Source organism: Cornus florida, unplaced genomic scaffold, assembly GCF_030987335.1.
Source record: "Cornus florida cultivar Cherokee Brave unplaced genomic scaffold, ASM3098733v1 CherokeeBrave_3.0.0_Hap2_Chr02, whole genome shotgun sequence".
Taxonomy (NCBI): Eukaryota; Viridiplantae; Streptophyta; class Magnoliopsida; order Cornales; family Cornaceae; genus Cornus; species Cornus florida.
In genome coordinates, this window is record NW_026775572.1 from 23,027,160 (window position 1) to 23,041,188 (window position 14,029).

General features: G+C 35.7%; 2 pseudogenes; both read left to right on the forward strand.

Annotated features, from left to right (window-relative positions):
• Positions 1–14,029, forward strand: part of LOC132295848 (ABC transporter G family member 1-like) — a 48,463-nt pseudogene that overhangs the window by 14,428 nt on the left and 20,006 nt on the right.
• LOC132294258 (ABC transporter G family member 1-like) lies at positions 6,483–9,669 on the forward strand (annotated as a pseudogene).

Here is a 14,029-nt window from a genome sequence, read left to right on the forward strand (position 1 = left end):
GTGTATATATATGTATATATAGGTTTTATATATCTTGATTTTAATTTCGATTTTGGGGGTCACAGGCCATGGAAAGTGACCGTATTTGTTGATTTGTTTTTAGAGGGGCTCACAAGCTTGTTTGTGAGGCCCCCGTGCCATCCACGTCACAGATCTGTGACTTTTCGAGTTTCATCTCGCAGTTCAATCAATCGAACTTTTTCTCAGATCGATCTGTAACAGATCGATCTCACATTTTTGTAATCGATCGAACTTCACAGATGTACTTCACACATATCACACATCATCTCTTGTGTTTCATGCTATCTCATACATGCCCAATGCCTGTGTTTTCTACATGGGATACATTCCATACTTATACTGTCTAGCATGCTTCACATCATGTCACTTATTCCTTGTCACTTGCATAGATTCATGTTCCTTATCTGTTTTGTCTATCTTATTTGACATACATGATTCTATCAATTGTGCTTTAATTCTTTATACCGGCACTGACTTCCTTTTTGCAAGTTTTCCTTTTATTTTATAGGCCATGGCTAGGGTAAAGACTGTTGCTCGTGGACACTATCACCGCAGGGCCAGGTGGAGATTGGACGACGAGGCAGGTCCATCTCACGCCCAGGACCCCATTCATGAGTCTGAGCCAGAGCCCTATCATATTCAGGAGGAGCTAGCAGAGTCCACTCCACCTCAGTCTCCATCTAACAGTCGACTACAGTTTTCAGCTGAGGCATCCTCTCCATAGGCTGACGCTGAAGCTAAACACATACCATCTCATCACCACCACCAGCTCAGCCAGCCCAGCACTTAGACCGGCCATTACCTAGATACTCATGCCTTCGAGTGGCGCACGAGTCGGTCTTTGACATAGACTACTTCTCTCGGTCTGTTCTTACTAGAGCAGCATATAACGATATAGATTGGAGGGGCATTTCAGCTATACTAGCCTCTGTTACATACCCAGTATACCCGAGGTTGGTCCGAATGTTCTTCTAGAACCTCCGACCTGCCTCGAGTAGCCTGGCGGAGCTGCGGACTACCATTGACGGCCACCCTATCAGTATCACGGTGGACACTCTTTCCAGATCCTGCCATTGTCCAAACGTCTGCCCTCCCGATCTCCAGGATACCTATCATACTCTATGAAGGCCCTCCTATGCAGACATAGCCGTTGCACTCACAGGTCACGATGCCAGTGGCGAAACTTTCGCCACCCGGACTTATCTGCCAGACGACCTGTGGTTCTTCGATTCGGTGCTATACCGAAATGTTTTCATGGCCGGCTACAAGATACAGAGACGCAAAGACTTTCTGACAGCTTTATATGCCTTCTATACAGGGCATTGGATATCCATTCCTGTGCTCACCTGGAGCGTTATGATGAAGATGTATGTTGACTATATCAGCAAGCCCAAGCCCAAAAGGGCTAAGTATCTCCCATTCGGTCATCTTATCACACAGATTTTGAGAGACCAGCGCTATCCTTTCCAGCCACGGGAGCGTACTGAGTTTGGGGCCTGTTCATTCAAGAAGAAGGATCGGGATAAGAGCTACCAGGCTCTTATACCAGGCTCTTATCAAAGAGCCTACAGGACGACGCTGTCGAGGTAGTTGAGGAGCTAGAGAGAGAGGATTTGGAGCAGGTAGTGGCAGCAGTAGCAGAACAGGCGGCGGACGATATACCAGTCGATCCGCCTACCATGCACATGGATATTGACTTAGAGCAGCTCGCAGAGGATTAGGAGCATCACTCTCCGGTTGCGTCGCCCATTCAGGATGAGGAGTAGGCTTAGGATCATCATTCTTTAGCTCCAGCGATACCTGAGGCTCCAGCACAGACACTCGGCTTTGGAGAGTGCATCCAGGCTTTAGAGGATGCCGTAGTCTTTATCCGAGCTGACATTACTTCACTCCGTACGGATGTCATAGCTGCATTACGTGATTTATCCAGAGACATCTACGGAGCACGCCCTGCTCGTCCTACCTCCTCTTCATAATTTCCATGTCTTCTTACTCCTCTTATATATTTATGATATCTGCATATTTTTTATACTGTTATATTATTTTTGCGGCCAGTTTGTTGGCCTTGATATCTCATTGGATGTACTGTACTTTATTTTATTTTTCTATTTTATCCATGATCTCTTGGATGTCATATTCTTTTATTGATATATCTGTCTGTGACTGACTCCATCAGGTGCATCCCAGTGACTTTAGTGAGAGAGAGTACTGCCCAAAATTTTCAGGACCACTCTTATACCTCTCTATTTTCAGTTGCTATCCCATTTACACTTGCATGTCCACTGTGCACTGTTATTATCCCTTTTTGTTATCTGATGAATTTTATCCAAGTGCCAAATTTTCAGGACCACAGTTCATCCCAAGTTTGGGGGGGCTATGCCACCTACTTTGGATACTTCTGTCCCGACTATTCTTTGCTATAGTTGCACTGGTATACTCTTACCTTTGTTTTCTTTGCATATTGAGGACATTATGCTATTTAAGTTTGGGGGGGGGGGGTGTAATGGTGTTAATTACAGTATTTGCTCTCAATTCAAAAATTTTAGTATGACTTGTGTATTTGAGGAATTTTTTATGATTGGTTCATAACTAGCTATGATTTTGATCTTTTGAGGACTATATTGCTTAAAATTTAAAAATTGCTTGACTTGAGAGTCCAATACTCCTTCTATACCTTGTGGATGCCATTTAAGAGTAAATTTTTCGAAAGATTGATATCATGCTTGCACTTGTAGTCCACATCATTCTGATCTTATGATTGTTTTGAGATTCACTTTAGTATTCTACACTAGCATAGGTGCACACTAGTATTCATTTGTGGGGTACATGCTTTGTTAATTATTGAATTGGTAATTGGGCTAGTAGTGTATTGAAAGTTTTCATTCTTGATAAAGGTGGATAACAACCCCTTTTCACTAAATAGCCGGGATTCTAGCCTTATCAAGCACTGAATTTCCGCGCCGAAAGGTGGAGGGCCCAAACTCTAGGTTAATAATTGAACTAAAAAAAAAAAAAAAATTTGCAAAAGTAATAAAAAGTGAGGACTTCTCCCAAAGGTGAGAAGTGGGAAATGATTAGATAGAGGTTGTTTTGATTTGTAGCCTAGTTGATTTGAACTTGTAAGTCCTTAGGTGTGTTTAAACACCTAGTGCCCTAAAGCCGTCTGGTTTGGGAGTCATTGACCTAACGCTCGACCTCATGGATCGTTAGAAAGCTTAATAAATCAACATATTGCACCATGCTTCTATTTTTGATCCTGGTTTGGGAGTCATTGACCTAACGCTCGACCTCATGGATCGTTAGAAAGCTTAATAGATCAACACATTGCACCATACTTCCATTTTTGATCTTAAAAAAAAAAAAAAAAAAAAAAAATTCGAGTGAAAAGAATAAGCACACTTAGAACAATAAAGCTTTAATAAAAGATCCACTCTTTGTCTTGATGATCGGTATTATATTTGTGTGCTAGTTTGAGGGTAAGGATGTGATCATTTCTTTAGTTGGCTAATATAGCAACATACTTGATGCCGGTCCACTCAAAAGGGATTTTAGAGTTGTTTTGATTTGCATGATCATTTTCTTGATGTGTGGAGGACCATACTTGTTTGCTTGATGTTGAAATTTTAGGAGATTGTTTGGAAATGTTTGAAAAATTGCATACTTGAGGTAGTTTTCTCCCAATACTTGTTTGCAATATTGGTGCCTCTTTTGAAAGAATGAGCTTAATGTTTGTGGGTATCATTTCTGGAAACCCTCACGAGACTTCACTCGTCCACTAGGGGTAACTTGGGGTTTAAAAGGCTTGTTGCATATGCTAAATGTAATCGTGTTCCCTACAAAAGTGGCGTTATCTATTTATTATTTTCTAGTTCATAGTTGTATAATTGTTCATTTCATTCCTTTACTTTCTAGTTCATTACTAGGGACTAGCAATATTTAAGTTTGGGGGTATGATGAGCGCTGAAAAGTGCGCATTTAAACCCCTTAAGCTTAGGTGTTCTGGAACTTTTATCTATCTTATTTTCCCGCTTTAGCTTGATTTTGTATTATTTTCATTTTCAGGTACTTATCCCCAAAATAAGCTAACTCAGCTAAATAAGAGCATAATTAAAGCAATCTTGAGATGAATCAAAGAAAGGAGCAAAGTGGGAGCAAAAGGAAGCAAGTGGTGGAAATTTAGCAAGTTCGATTAATTTCAGAAAATATTCAATCGATCGAAAGTTCATCGATCTCAGCATTCCAAGATGGATCCAAGCTCTCTTGTCCCTATCCAAAGATCCCACAAAGTTCGATTGATTCAACTTTATTCTGATCGATTGAAAAGATTCCATCTTATCCACTTGTATCACCTTACCTACCACATTTGTCTCTTTCCCAAAAATATCTTCAAAATATCTCAGATTTGTTTTTATTCAAAAAGGCGTCGCCATAGAGGATCGATCTAGCTTAAATTCGATAGATCTCAGCCATGTTCGATCGATCTCACCACAAGTTCGATCGATCGAACTTCCCAAAGCCCTAGAAAATTCAATTTCCAGCTCATTAAAAGTTGTCTCATATCCAATCATTGGAAGGAATATTGGTGTACGAGCAGCCCAGCTTATTTGGGGTGATATTTAACCTACCTATATAAGGAATATGAGCCACTTTTTGAGAGCATATACTAGAGAGTAGATAGAGACACAATTTTCATATTCTTAGTGAGGAAAAAAAGAAAGAAGGAGGTTAGAGACATAAGCTTGGAGTTCTTCCACCAACCAAGAAGAGGAGCAATCTCTACTATGGAGTTAGCCTTTGAGGGTTGGAAGACATCATCTATAAGTGGCTAGACATCCTCTCGGGACTAGAGTTAGCCCTAAGCATGCTTTCTATATCTTAATTTATGTATTTTTGAGAGGATTTGTATTGTAATGCATGTTTTGACAGTTTTATATACATAGATCTTGTTTATTCAATGATTTGTGTGATTTAATACTTCCAATTGATCATTTCATTCTATCCATATGTCTATGTATGTTAGAATAGATGTTTATGTGTTTGTCTCTATTTCTTGTGTTATTGATGCATGTCTATGTGTATTAATGTTATAGATCTAGAGATTGTCAAGACATAGTACTTAATGGAATGCTCTTGTGGTTTATTTGATGGTTCATACTCATTTCTTGATGGATTGTGCCTCTCCCTTAGTTTACTTAGTTTAATTTCATGTCATTAGCTTAATTGTAGTGTAGTTGTAGTTTAGGTGTTAAATGGGAGAATAATTCATGCTTGTTGTTTGATATTCCATACTTATGAAAGTAAGTAGCACATATCTCTAATCTTGTGATGTGTTTGGATTGTGAGCTTAAAGAAAGGATTAATGGCTTAGTTTGATATATTGTGTTATCTACCATGTTGCTTAGACAATATATGCTTACTTTGTCATCTATGCTTGTTGAAACAACCACACACATACACTATGTTGCAATACATGTTTTCCCCCTCATTAATCATTCATTAGGGGTGTAGAAAAGTTATACTTAGTGGTGATCTCTAAACCCCAAGATCTCTCTCTTATTTTCTCTCTATTATAATTAATTACCTACTTTAGTTTAAATTGCATCTTAGTGTAATTCAACCACCAATCAATCTTTTGATCACTCGACTTATTAACCCTAAACTCGATTCCACAACCTAATACGACCCACCAATCCCTTGGGACGATCCCTACTTGCCCTAACTATATTTTTAGTGAAGGGTAGTAGTGGCAATTTCTAAATGTAAAACTTGGCCACATTCATCATAACTCTACACCATTATCTTTTGGTGCACAAATTTTGGGTTTGGGACGGCACAACACCAATATTCACGAAAGACCTTCTTGTGAGAACGAGACATTGGGTAAGGAAATTAGCATGGTTTCTTTTCATCAAAGTTCCACCTCCTTGAAAATGCACTTATATATACTATCATTCTATGGCAGTGGTATGTACACTTGAACATAATCAATGTTTGATCAATTTAGTTATGTAATTGTCTATGTATTTGGCAATTTGAAGGAAGTAAAAATATCCTATGATCGGTGAATTGTTTGCTGACCTGTTTGCATATTTCAGCTACCTACCTTCGAACTTCTGAAAAACTATTAGATGATTTATATGAGTTTATAAGAGCAATAATTGTTTCCTCTCTGCATATGTTTCCTGTTGAACCTTGTTCAATGTCCTGTATCAACGATAACTAACAATTTATTAAAATTATTGGTCATTGAAGCTTTAAACTTAAATAATTTAGTATTAAGACTCGTTAAATTGTGCTAAGAAAATACAAAATATATAATTACGTCATCAAAATCCTTGTTGGTTGTTCTAAGAAAGTGATAAGTAGGGTTCACAAGGGTCGCGCAAGGGAAGCCATTCAATGCAAAAAACTACATCATAAAGAATGCAAGTGTGATGAATTAGTTGCATATATATATATATATATATATATATATATTTATGCAAACTATACAGTACTGCATTGGATAGTTTAGGTAATTTCACATACTACTATGTGTGAAACGATTATCCAGCAGGAAAAATATGCAGAGAGGAAGCAATTATTGCTCTTATAAACTCATATAAATCATCTAATAGTTTTTCAAAAGTTCGAAGGTAGGTAGCTGAAATATGCAAACAGGTCAGCAAACAATTCATTGATCATAAGATATTTTTACTTCTTTCAAATTGTCAAATACATAGACAATTACATAACTAAATTAATCAAACATTGCTCATGTTCAAGTGTACATACCACTGCCATAGAATGATAGTATATATAAGTGCATTTTCAGGGAGGTGGAGCTTTGATGAAAAGAAGCCATGCTAATTTCCTTACCCAATGTCTCGTTCTCACGAGGTCTTTCGTGAACATGTATCGTGATCTTGGCTACTATTGGCTGCGACTTGGTATCTATGTCATAATAGCCTTTTGTCTTGGCACAATCTATTACAATGTTGGCTCAAGTTATGCTTCAATACAGGTAAGAACATGAAATGATCACAATGTAATTTGATAATTAATTATATATTAGCATAAGCCTAAATTAATCATTGTATATGGTTCCTATTGTTTTAGGCTAGAGGTGCAATGTTTATGTTTTGTGCTTCATTCTTAACATTCATGGCAATTGGTGGATTCCCTTCGTTTGTGGAGGATATGAAGGTGAAAATCATCATAATTCTTTAATCCTAAAAACTTTTTGTTTCTTAGTGAAATGTTTCAAACTAGTTGAATGCAATGCCTAAAATCTATTTGATAATAACCTGCAGGTATTCGAATGAGAAAGATTAAATGGGCATTATGGTTCAGGTGCATTTGCTATCAGCAACACACTTTCTTTTGTGCCATACTTATTGCTTATATCACTGATTCCCGGATCAATTGCTTATTTCCTCGCCGGGCTTCAAAGACAATACGAACAAATCATGGACTTTGCTTTGGTGTTTTTCTCTTGTATGATATTGGTTGGGAGCTTAATGATGATCGTGGCAAGTGTAGTGCCCAATTTCCTAATGGGCATAATAACTGGTGCAGGGTTATAAGGGCTACTTATATTAGGTGGAGGGTTCTTTAGGTTACCAAATGATCTTCCTGACATATTCTGGAGATACCTTTTATATTACATTGCCTACCACAAATATTCATATCAAGGATTAATATAAAAATGAGTTTGAAGGACTCAAATTTCGTAGTAGTGAAGGCAAATCAACACACACCATCACTAGTGAATATATTCTGAGAAAGACATTTCAAATGGAAATAGGTTACTCTAATTGGATTGACCTTGTTGTTTTGTTTGGGATGTTGGTTCTCTATAGGTTGGTTTTCTTCATTATGGTGAAAATGGTTGAGAAGGTTAAGCTTGTTGTTGCTCAAGTATTAACTCCAGAGGGGGGTGAATAGAGTCAATGGCATACAATGGCCAATTTTCAATTTTACAAATTTACTAAAAACCTTATAATAATTATGCAATAATCAATATATAGACATAAGGAATTAATAGCATAAATATAATGGAGATAAGGGAAGAGATATTTGCAAACATTCATACGGCGATTTTAGTGAAGTTCGAAAACTCCTATTCGGCTCAAGACCCCTCTTGAGACTTCCCAATCCACTAGTACACCTTCATACGGGTGGAGAACAAACCTTTACATGAAACAACTCCTTACTTCAACTTGCTAAGAGAACAACCTTCCCTTAGTCTTCCTTTGGGTCACACCAACCCTTACAAATTGAAGCTAACTTGCATCTTCTTCATTTGCTAAGAGAACACCTTCTTTTAAGCTTTACAACAAATTTGAATATCAGAATTTCTGTACAAAGATATCTCTCACAGATTTGATATATAACTTTTAGCTCACTCTAGAGTATATATATGAATAGATTGAAGCACAATACTCTTCTAATGATATAGGATGTATAAATACAAGAACAAAAGCTCTTTGGATGCTATATGATGTTTCTCTATGGTAGCAATACTTAATCCCGAAGTTGATGCAACTATTTAAAAATATAGCTGTTGTGCATGGAGTTAAAGGCAAAATAGCCGTTTGAATCAAATTTGGACTTACATCGATCGACCAAACTGAAATAAAGTTTACTTCAGTCGTTCGAAATGAGATAAGATCTACTGAGTGCTTCATTTCGATCGTCTAAAATGGCAAACTGGTCTGCCGGTTATGTCTCTCGAACTGTCATGGCCACTGCGCAATAACCTGTCATTCGGTTCAATTTGCCTATACATTTCGGTCAGCTAAAATGAAATTGCTGCTTCAGAGGTTTTGTTCTAAGTTAACAGATGAAACAGTTTTTCTACAGATTTAAATGTCCATTTATTTTAAGTTTACAATGAAAATAAGGAAGTACCCCTCATTTGGATTCAATAAAAAATATAAGAAAATTGAAATCTAACTAAATTAAAATGTAAAAATTCAGTTTTAGTATAAATTTGAATTTCTGACAGTTTTGGTAAAAATGAATTCGTATGTAGACCAATGTAGGCTTGGTCAAAAATTCTGATAAAATCAGTTTAGGCTATTTGAAGTGTAAGGAGTTATTACCGGGAAAAATTATTTTAAAATAATCATTATTTCAAAAATTTATTTTTTACACTTAGCTAAAAATATAATTTTTCATGACGCACATTGTGGGGTCCTAATGTCCGTTACCAACTCATGGTAATGAAGGTCTCTCATGCCTCAATTGTTGACCACTATGAATTATAGAATTGATGTGCATAGTCTTACCATTTCTAGCATAAAGTGATGAGTTCGTTCAAAGTTTATGCAAGCTTGAACTAACTCATTCTTTAGCAATGACTTCATGTGTAATTATATATGAATGAATTGCATAGTTTATTGCGAATATATATAGGAACATATAAATGATGATATGATATGCATAGTCCTATAGAGATGAGTTTCAAATGGATTCATAAATACTTTGACATTGAATCCTAAACACTCACCATCTTATTTACCCATTTCTTCATGCTTTGTCCATGATCGTGTAGGGTTTAAGGTAGTCTTGTTTTCTTGCTTTCTTTGACTTGCTTTATTGCTTGTTGTAATCCAATCCATCTTTCCTTGCAATTTCAAGTCTTTTTCTCTTTTGTTTTCCATAAATGTGATTTTGATCAATAGAACACTTGGAATGGTCTTTATGATCTTCATTGAGGTTCTTCTTTGAATGTAAATCATCTATAACACTTAATGTAAACATTAATTCTTAAATACCATTAATGGTTTGTTATCATCAAAACCTCTAGATTGTCTTTGGATGGAGTCCTTAAGGTCAAACACCTGCTATTAGGGCATTCATGTCTATGGCACCAAAACAGAAGAAACAAGTCATGGTGAATCCTTCCGCTACACCTCTACATGAAGAAAGTCTCTAGTATAATTTTCCTGTCATTTGTTTTATTATCAGTATAATTTAAATGCTCTCAATATAATGATAACACATACCCACGTGGAGGGACTAAAAGAAGAAAAAGTTAAATATTTGTGGGGTAATTATGACAGTATTAGATACACCCCTGAAGAGACGTGTTGGAGGACATATAGTATTGCGTGATTATGGAGCATGTGGGTCCTAAATTAAGCATGTTGAAAAGGTCAATAAGATGTGATGCTTGTTTTCACAAAACAAAACTAGTGGTGGTGAATCCACATTCCACACCTCTACATCAAACAAAATAATTGAAGGGTAAAGTGCAAAAAAAACCCCCTACACTTTACTCTCTCTCTCTAACACCCCCCCCCCCCCCCGGCGGGCGAACTTCTATTTTTACAATAAACCCTCTAAACTATTTCAATTTTTGCAATAAACTATTTCAATTTCTGTCTGTGAAATGCGCACACGGCCTATGTTGCAATTTGAAAATGGCAATTTAACCCTTATAATCCCCAAATTGAACCATTTTTCAGTCTACAGTTAACCATAGCTTGTTCCCCATTAACTTCCTTCCCTAACGCCATCTCTCTCATGGAGGTCTATTCTCTGTAAACATTCTCCAACCATTCAACAATCAGTAACATCACTCTTAAAATTGTGATACAGAGAGGAAATAAATATATAAGTCATATATATGTGTGTGTGTGTGTGTGTGTGTGTATATAGTTACAGAGACCTAAGACCTATCACATGGATCCCTTCACAAAAATGAAATACTATCGACTTCATCTGCACCTTCGATCACAAGATCAATAATCTAAATCACCTATTTGTTTCTTTCTTTGACGTGCCTCCAAATTTTTTCTCTTCGGCCAGTTTCCACCGGCACCAACGCCGGCGCAATATCGTCTCCCCTCACCACTACTCAACAGAGGGCACTTTTCATGGCCGACTGCCCTTATCGCAATATATATATAGCTGAATAAAGGCCTTTTAAGAAGCTAAACCATGGATCATCATTCTATTCTTCTCCAAATTCAAGTTCTCCAATTGGTGTCGCAACTGGCATTTTGTTTGTGACGTGGCCGTTGCGCGTCGAAGAGTTTTACAAGGAGAAGTTAATTACTCAGGTGTTAAAGATTGGAGTCGGAGGCGTGGAATTCCAGATTTAGAATTATTGTGGGGAGAGGTAAGATAGAGTTGTAGGTCGATTGATTGACGTTCGGCAAAATCCAGAGCTTCACTTCTCTAAATCAGGGTCCAATCAAAATATTCGGAGTTGGCGGCGGTTGTCGCCGGTGATGGTCATTGTCTGGTTCAATTGACGGAGGTTGCGATTGGTCAGCGATTCATCCGTTGTCGGATAAAGATAGTGTGCAAAGGGAGAGAGTAGAGACTAGATAGAGAAATAGCATAAAGAGGTGTTTGGCTGCTAACATGAAGTAGTGTTAGGTAGTGTTTGTGATATATATGGTGATATGCTGGCATAGTCCTATTGAATATTGAGGTTAGATTTTGCCATATCAACAACAACATTTAATAAAACAATAAAATAGCCTCGTTTGATCATAGGTTAAAATGGTAATCTTCTATTTCTGGTTAACTCTGACGGTGACTTTTAATTTTGTCCTTAAATGCAACTTTTTAATAGTTCAGGGAGGGCAATGCTTAATTCAGGGGGGTTTTATGCAATTGTCTAATAGTACATGGGGGTTTATTGCACTTTACCTATAGTTGAATTATAACGTAAATAATTTATTATTATTATTATTGAATTGTCAATATGTATGGGTTAGAACTAGCTAAACTTTGATATTGCGTGATTTTATTTTTTATTTTTATTTATTTATTATTATTATTATTTTCTATTTCAATTAATTATCTTATAACTCGTGTCTATATGAATTCAATGTGTTGTTAACTAGAAAGTACGAATATTTTTACGAAAGAGTCGTACTTGTGTTGGACACCGACACTTCTTGGACACTTCTCGAATACGTGTCCGACACTTCGTATACATGTTCACAAATAAAAATTAATTTTATTATTTCGGACACTTTGCCGACACTTTCTGGATACTTTTTCGATACTTTACGTACATTTCCTGGATATTTCTAATACAAGTCTAAACAATAATCTTGAAAATAATATGAATATTATCATAACAAAATAGTAAAATAATGGTATATATGATATAAAAATCATTACGATAATAAAATAATTTCATTTTTTAATTCATTTCATAGCAACTCTTAGTATAGAAATTATAAATGAATTAAAGTTTTATAATACTAGAGTAAATAAAAATAAAAATATAGTATTATATAGTCGTGTCCATACCGTACTCGTGTCTTATTTTTTTAAAAATTTAACGTAATATATCCGTGTCAAATCATGTCAAAATCCGTACTACATATGTTGCTAGTGAAACTCTTGAATAACTCAGTGTTTACCATGAATGAGTTTTTTAGTCAGATTTGGTGGCTAACTAGTTGTTAAATCAATGTGACCTGAGCTTGCAAATTTGATTTCATGGAAGCTGTGAAATTTGTTTTAGGAACATTCTCAATTACTACAAAGTTATTCAAATGATCAAACATCCCACAATTTTTTTGATCGAAGAAAATAAATCCAAATTTTTTTTTTTCAATAAATTCATTTTTTATTAAGTTTGAAGAAGAACATGTCATCAATCACCAAAGGGCCAGTAGTTCAATGGTATGATCCCTCTTCCTTTAATATCTATTATTATAGTTACAGATAAAAAGTTATTTTGTCTCTTGTATCGGTCGTGTATTATTTACTATAAGATATCTTACAGCATTTTTTCTTTTATGACATATGGTCAGAATTTTATTTAGGTTTAAATCTGACAGAAAGGTTAGAGGTTGAAAGTTTGAGTCTCGCTAAAGAAAAATGACAAAATGGCATCAATCTCTGGTGGGAGAAAAATTGTGACTATTATAGGGCCAATGAGTAAATAATGTATGTACTTTAATTTAAGAAGTAGAAAAATCATGAAAAGCACTGATATTTTGACTATCCAAATGTTCAATAAGTATAATGTAAATTTTTTCTTACAGTGCATTAAATTTTTTTTTTTGGTCTTATTCTAACAATGATTAGAATGTTACTAGTTGGGAATCGAACTGAGGGTGAAGAGCACTAAGAGCAGGTTCAATGGTATCAAATTCAGCGATCCTGAGCCTAATTTTGCTTTCTCCAATAGCATTGCCAAAAATTACGCCCCACCCAATGGGTCGTGGAATAGGTCGCTGAAAACCGCGACTTTTTTGGTGAACCATGTGCTTGGCATGAGAGCCCGCATCAGTTTTGTTTTTATTTTTTTATTTAGACCCAGAACAATGTTTTAGCTCAGAATACTATTCTTAAGGGTATGTTTGCCTGAAAAAAAAAAAAAAAAAAAGCCGAAAGATTTTTGGCTTCTTCTAGTCTTTTTTTTTTTTTTTTTCCTCAAAATAATTGAACCAAAGAGTCGTTAAGGCACTGTTTGGCTAACACAAACAGTGCCTTAAAAGATTTTTTGGACAAAAAAAGTTAAAAAAAAATAGAGAAAAGTGTTTTTTTTTTAAAAAAAATTACTTTTTAAAATATTACATATAGCCATTTTAGGCACTGTTTGGTTAACCCAAATAATGCCTTAACAATTATATTGGCACAAAAACCTATTTTTTGAATTTTTTTTAAAAAATAATTATATATATATATTTTATTTTTTAAAAAAATACCTTTCATTTTTCTTCTATAAATACATCAACCCTTACTTTATTTACCTCATATCCAACCCATTTTCTAATCAAATTTAGAATGATTTCATTAGTAAATTTGAACATGCAATAGCCCTTTATCAATCTAAATTTGAAGGTCTTGATGCTGCTCAAATAGCACGAGAGGCATGCAAAGTAGATAAAGAAAAGACCAGACAACTCGAGCTTCAAAGCAAACTAGGAGATATTGAAAACAAACAAAGAGCTGAAGAAATGTTAATCATGCAAAAAAATCTAGAATCGATGCCAACACAAGTCGGGAAAGCATGGCTAATTGAACGCCAAAATGAAATATTAAC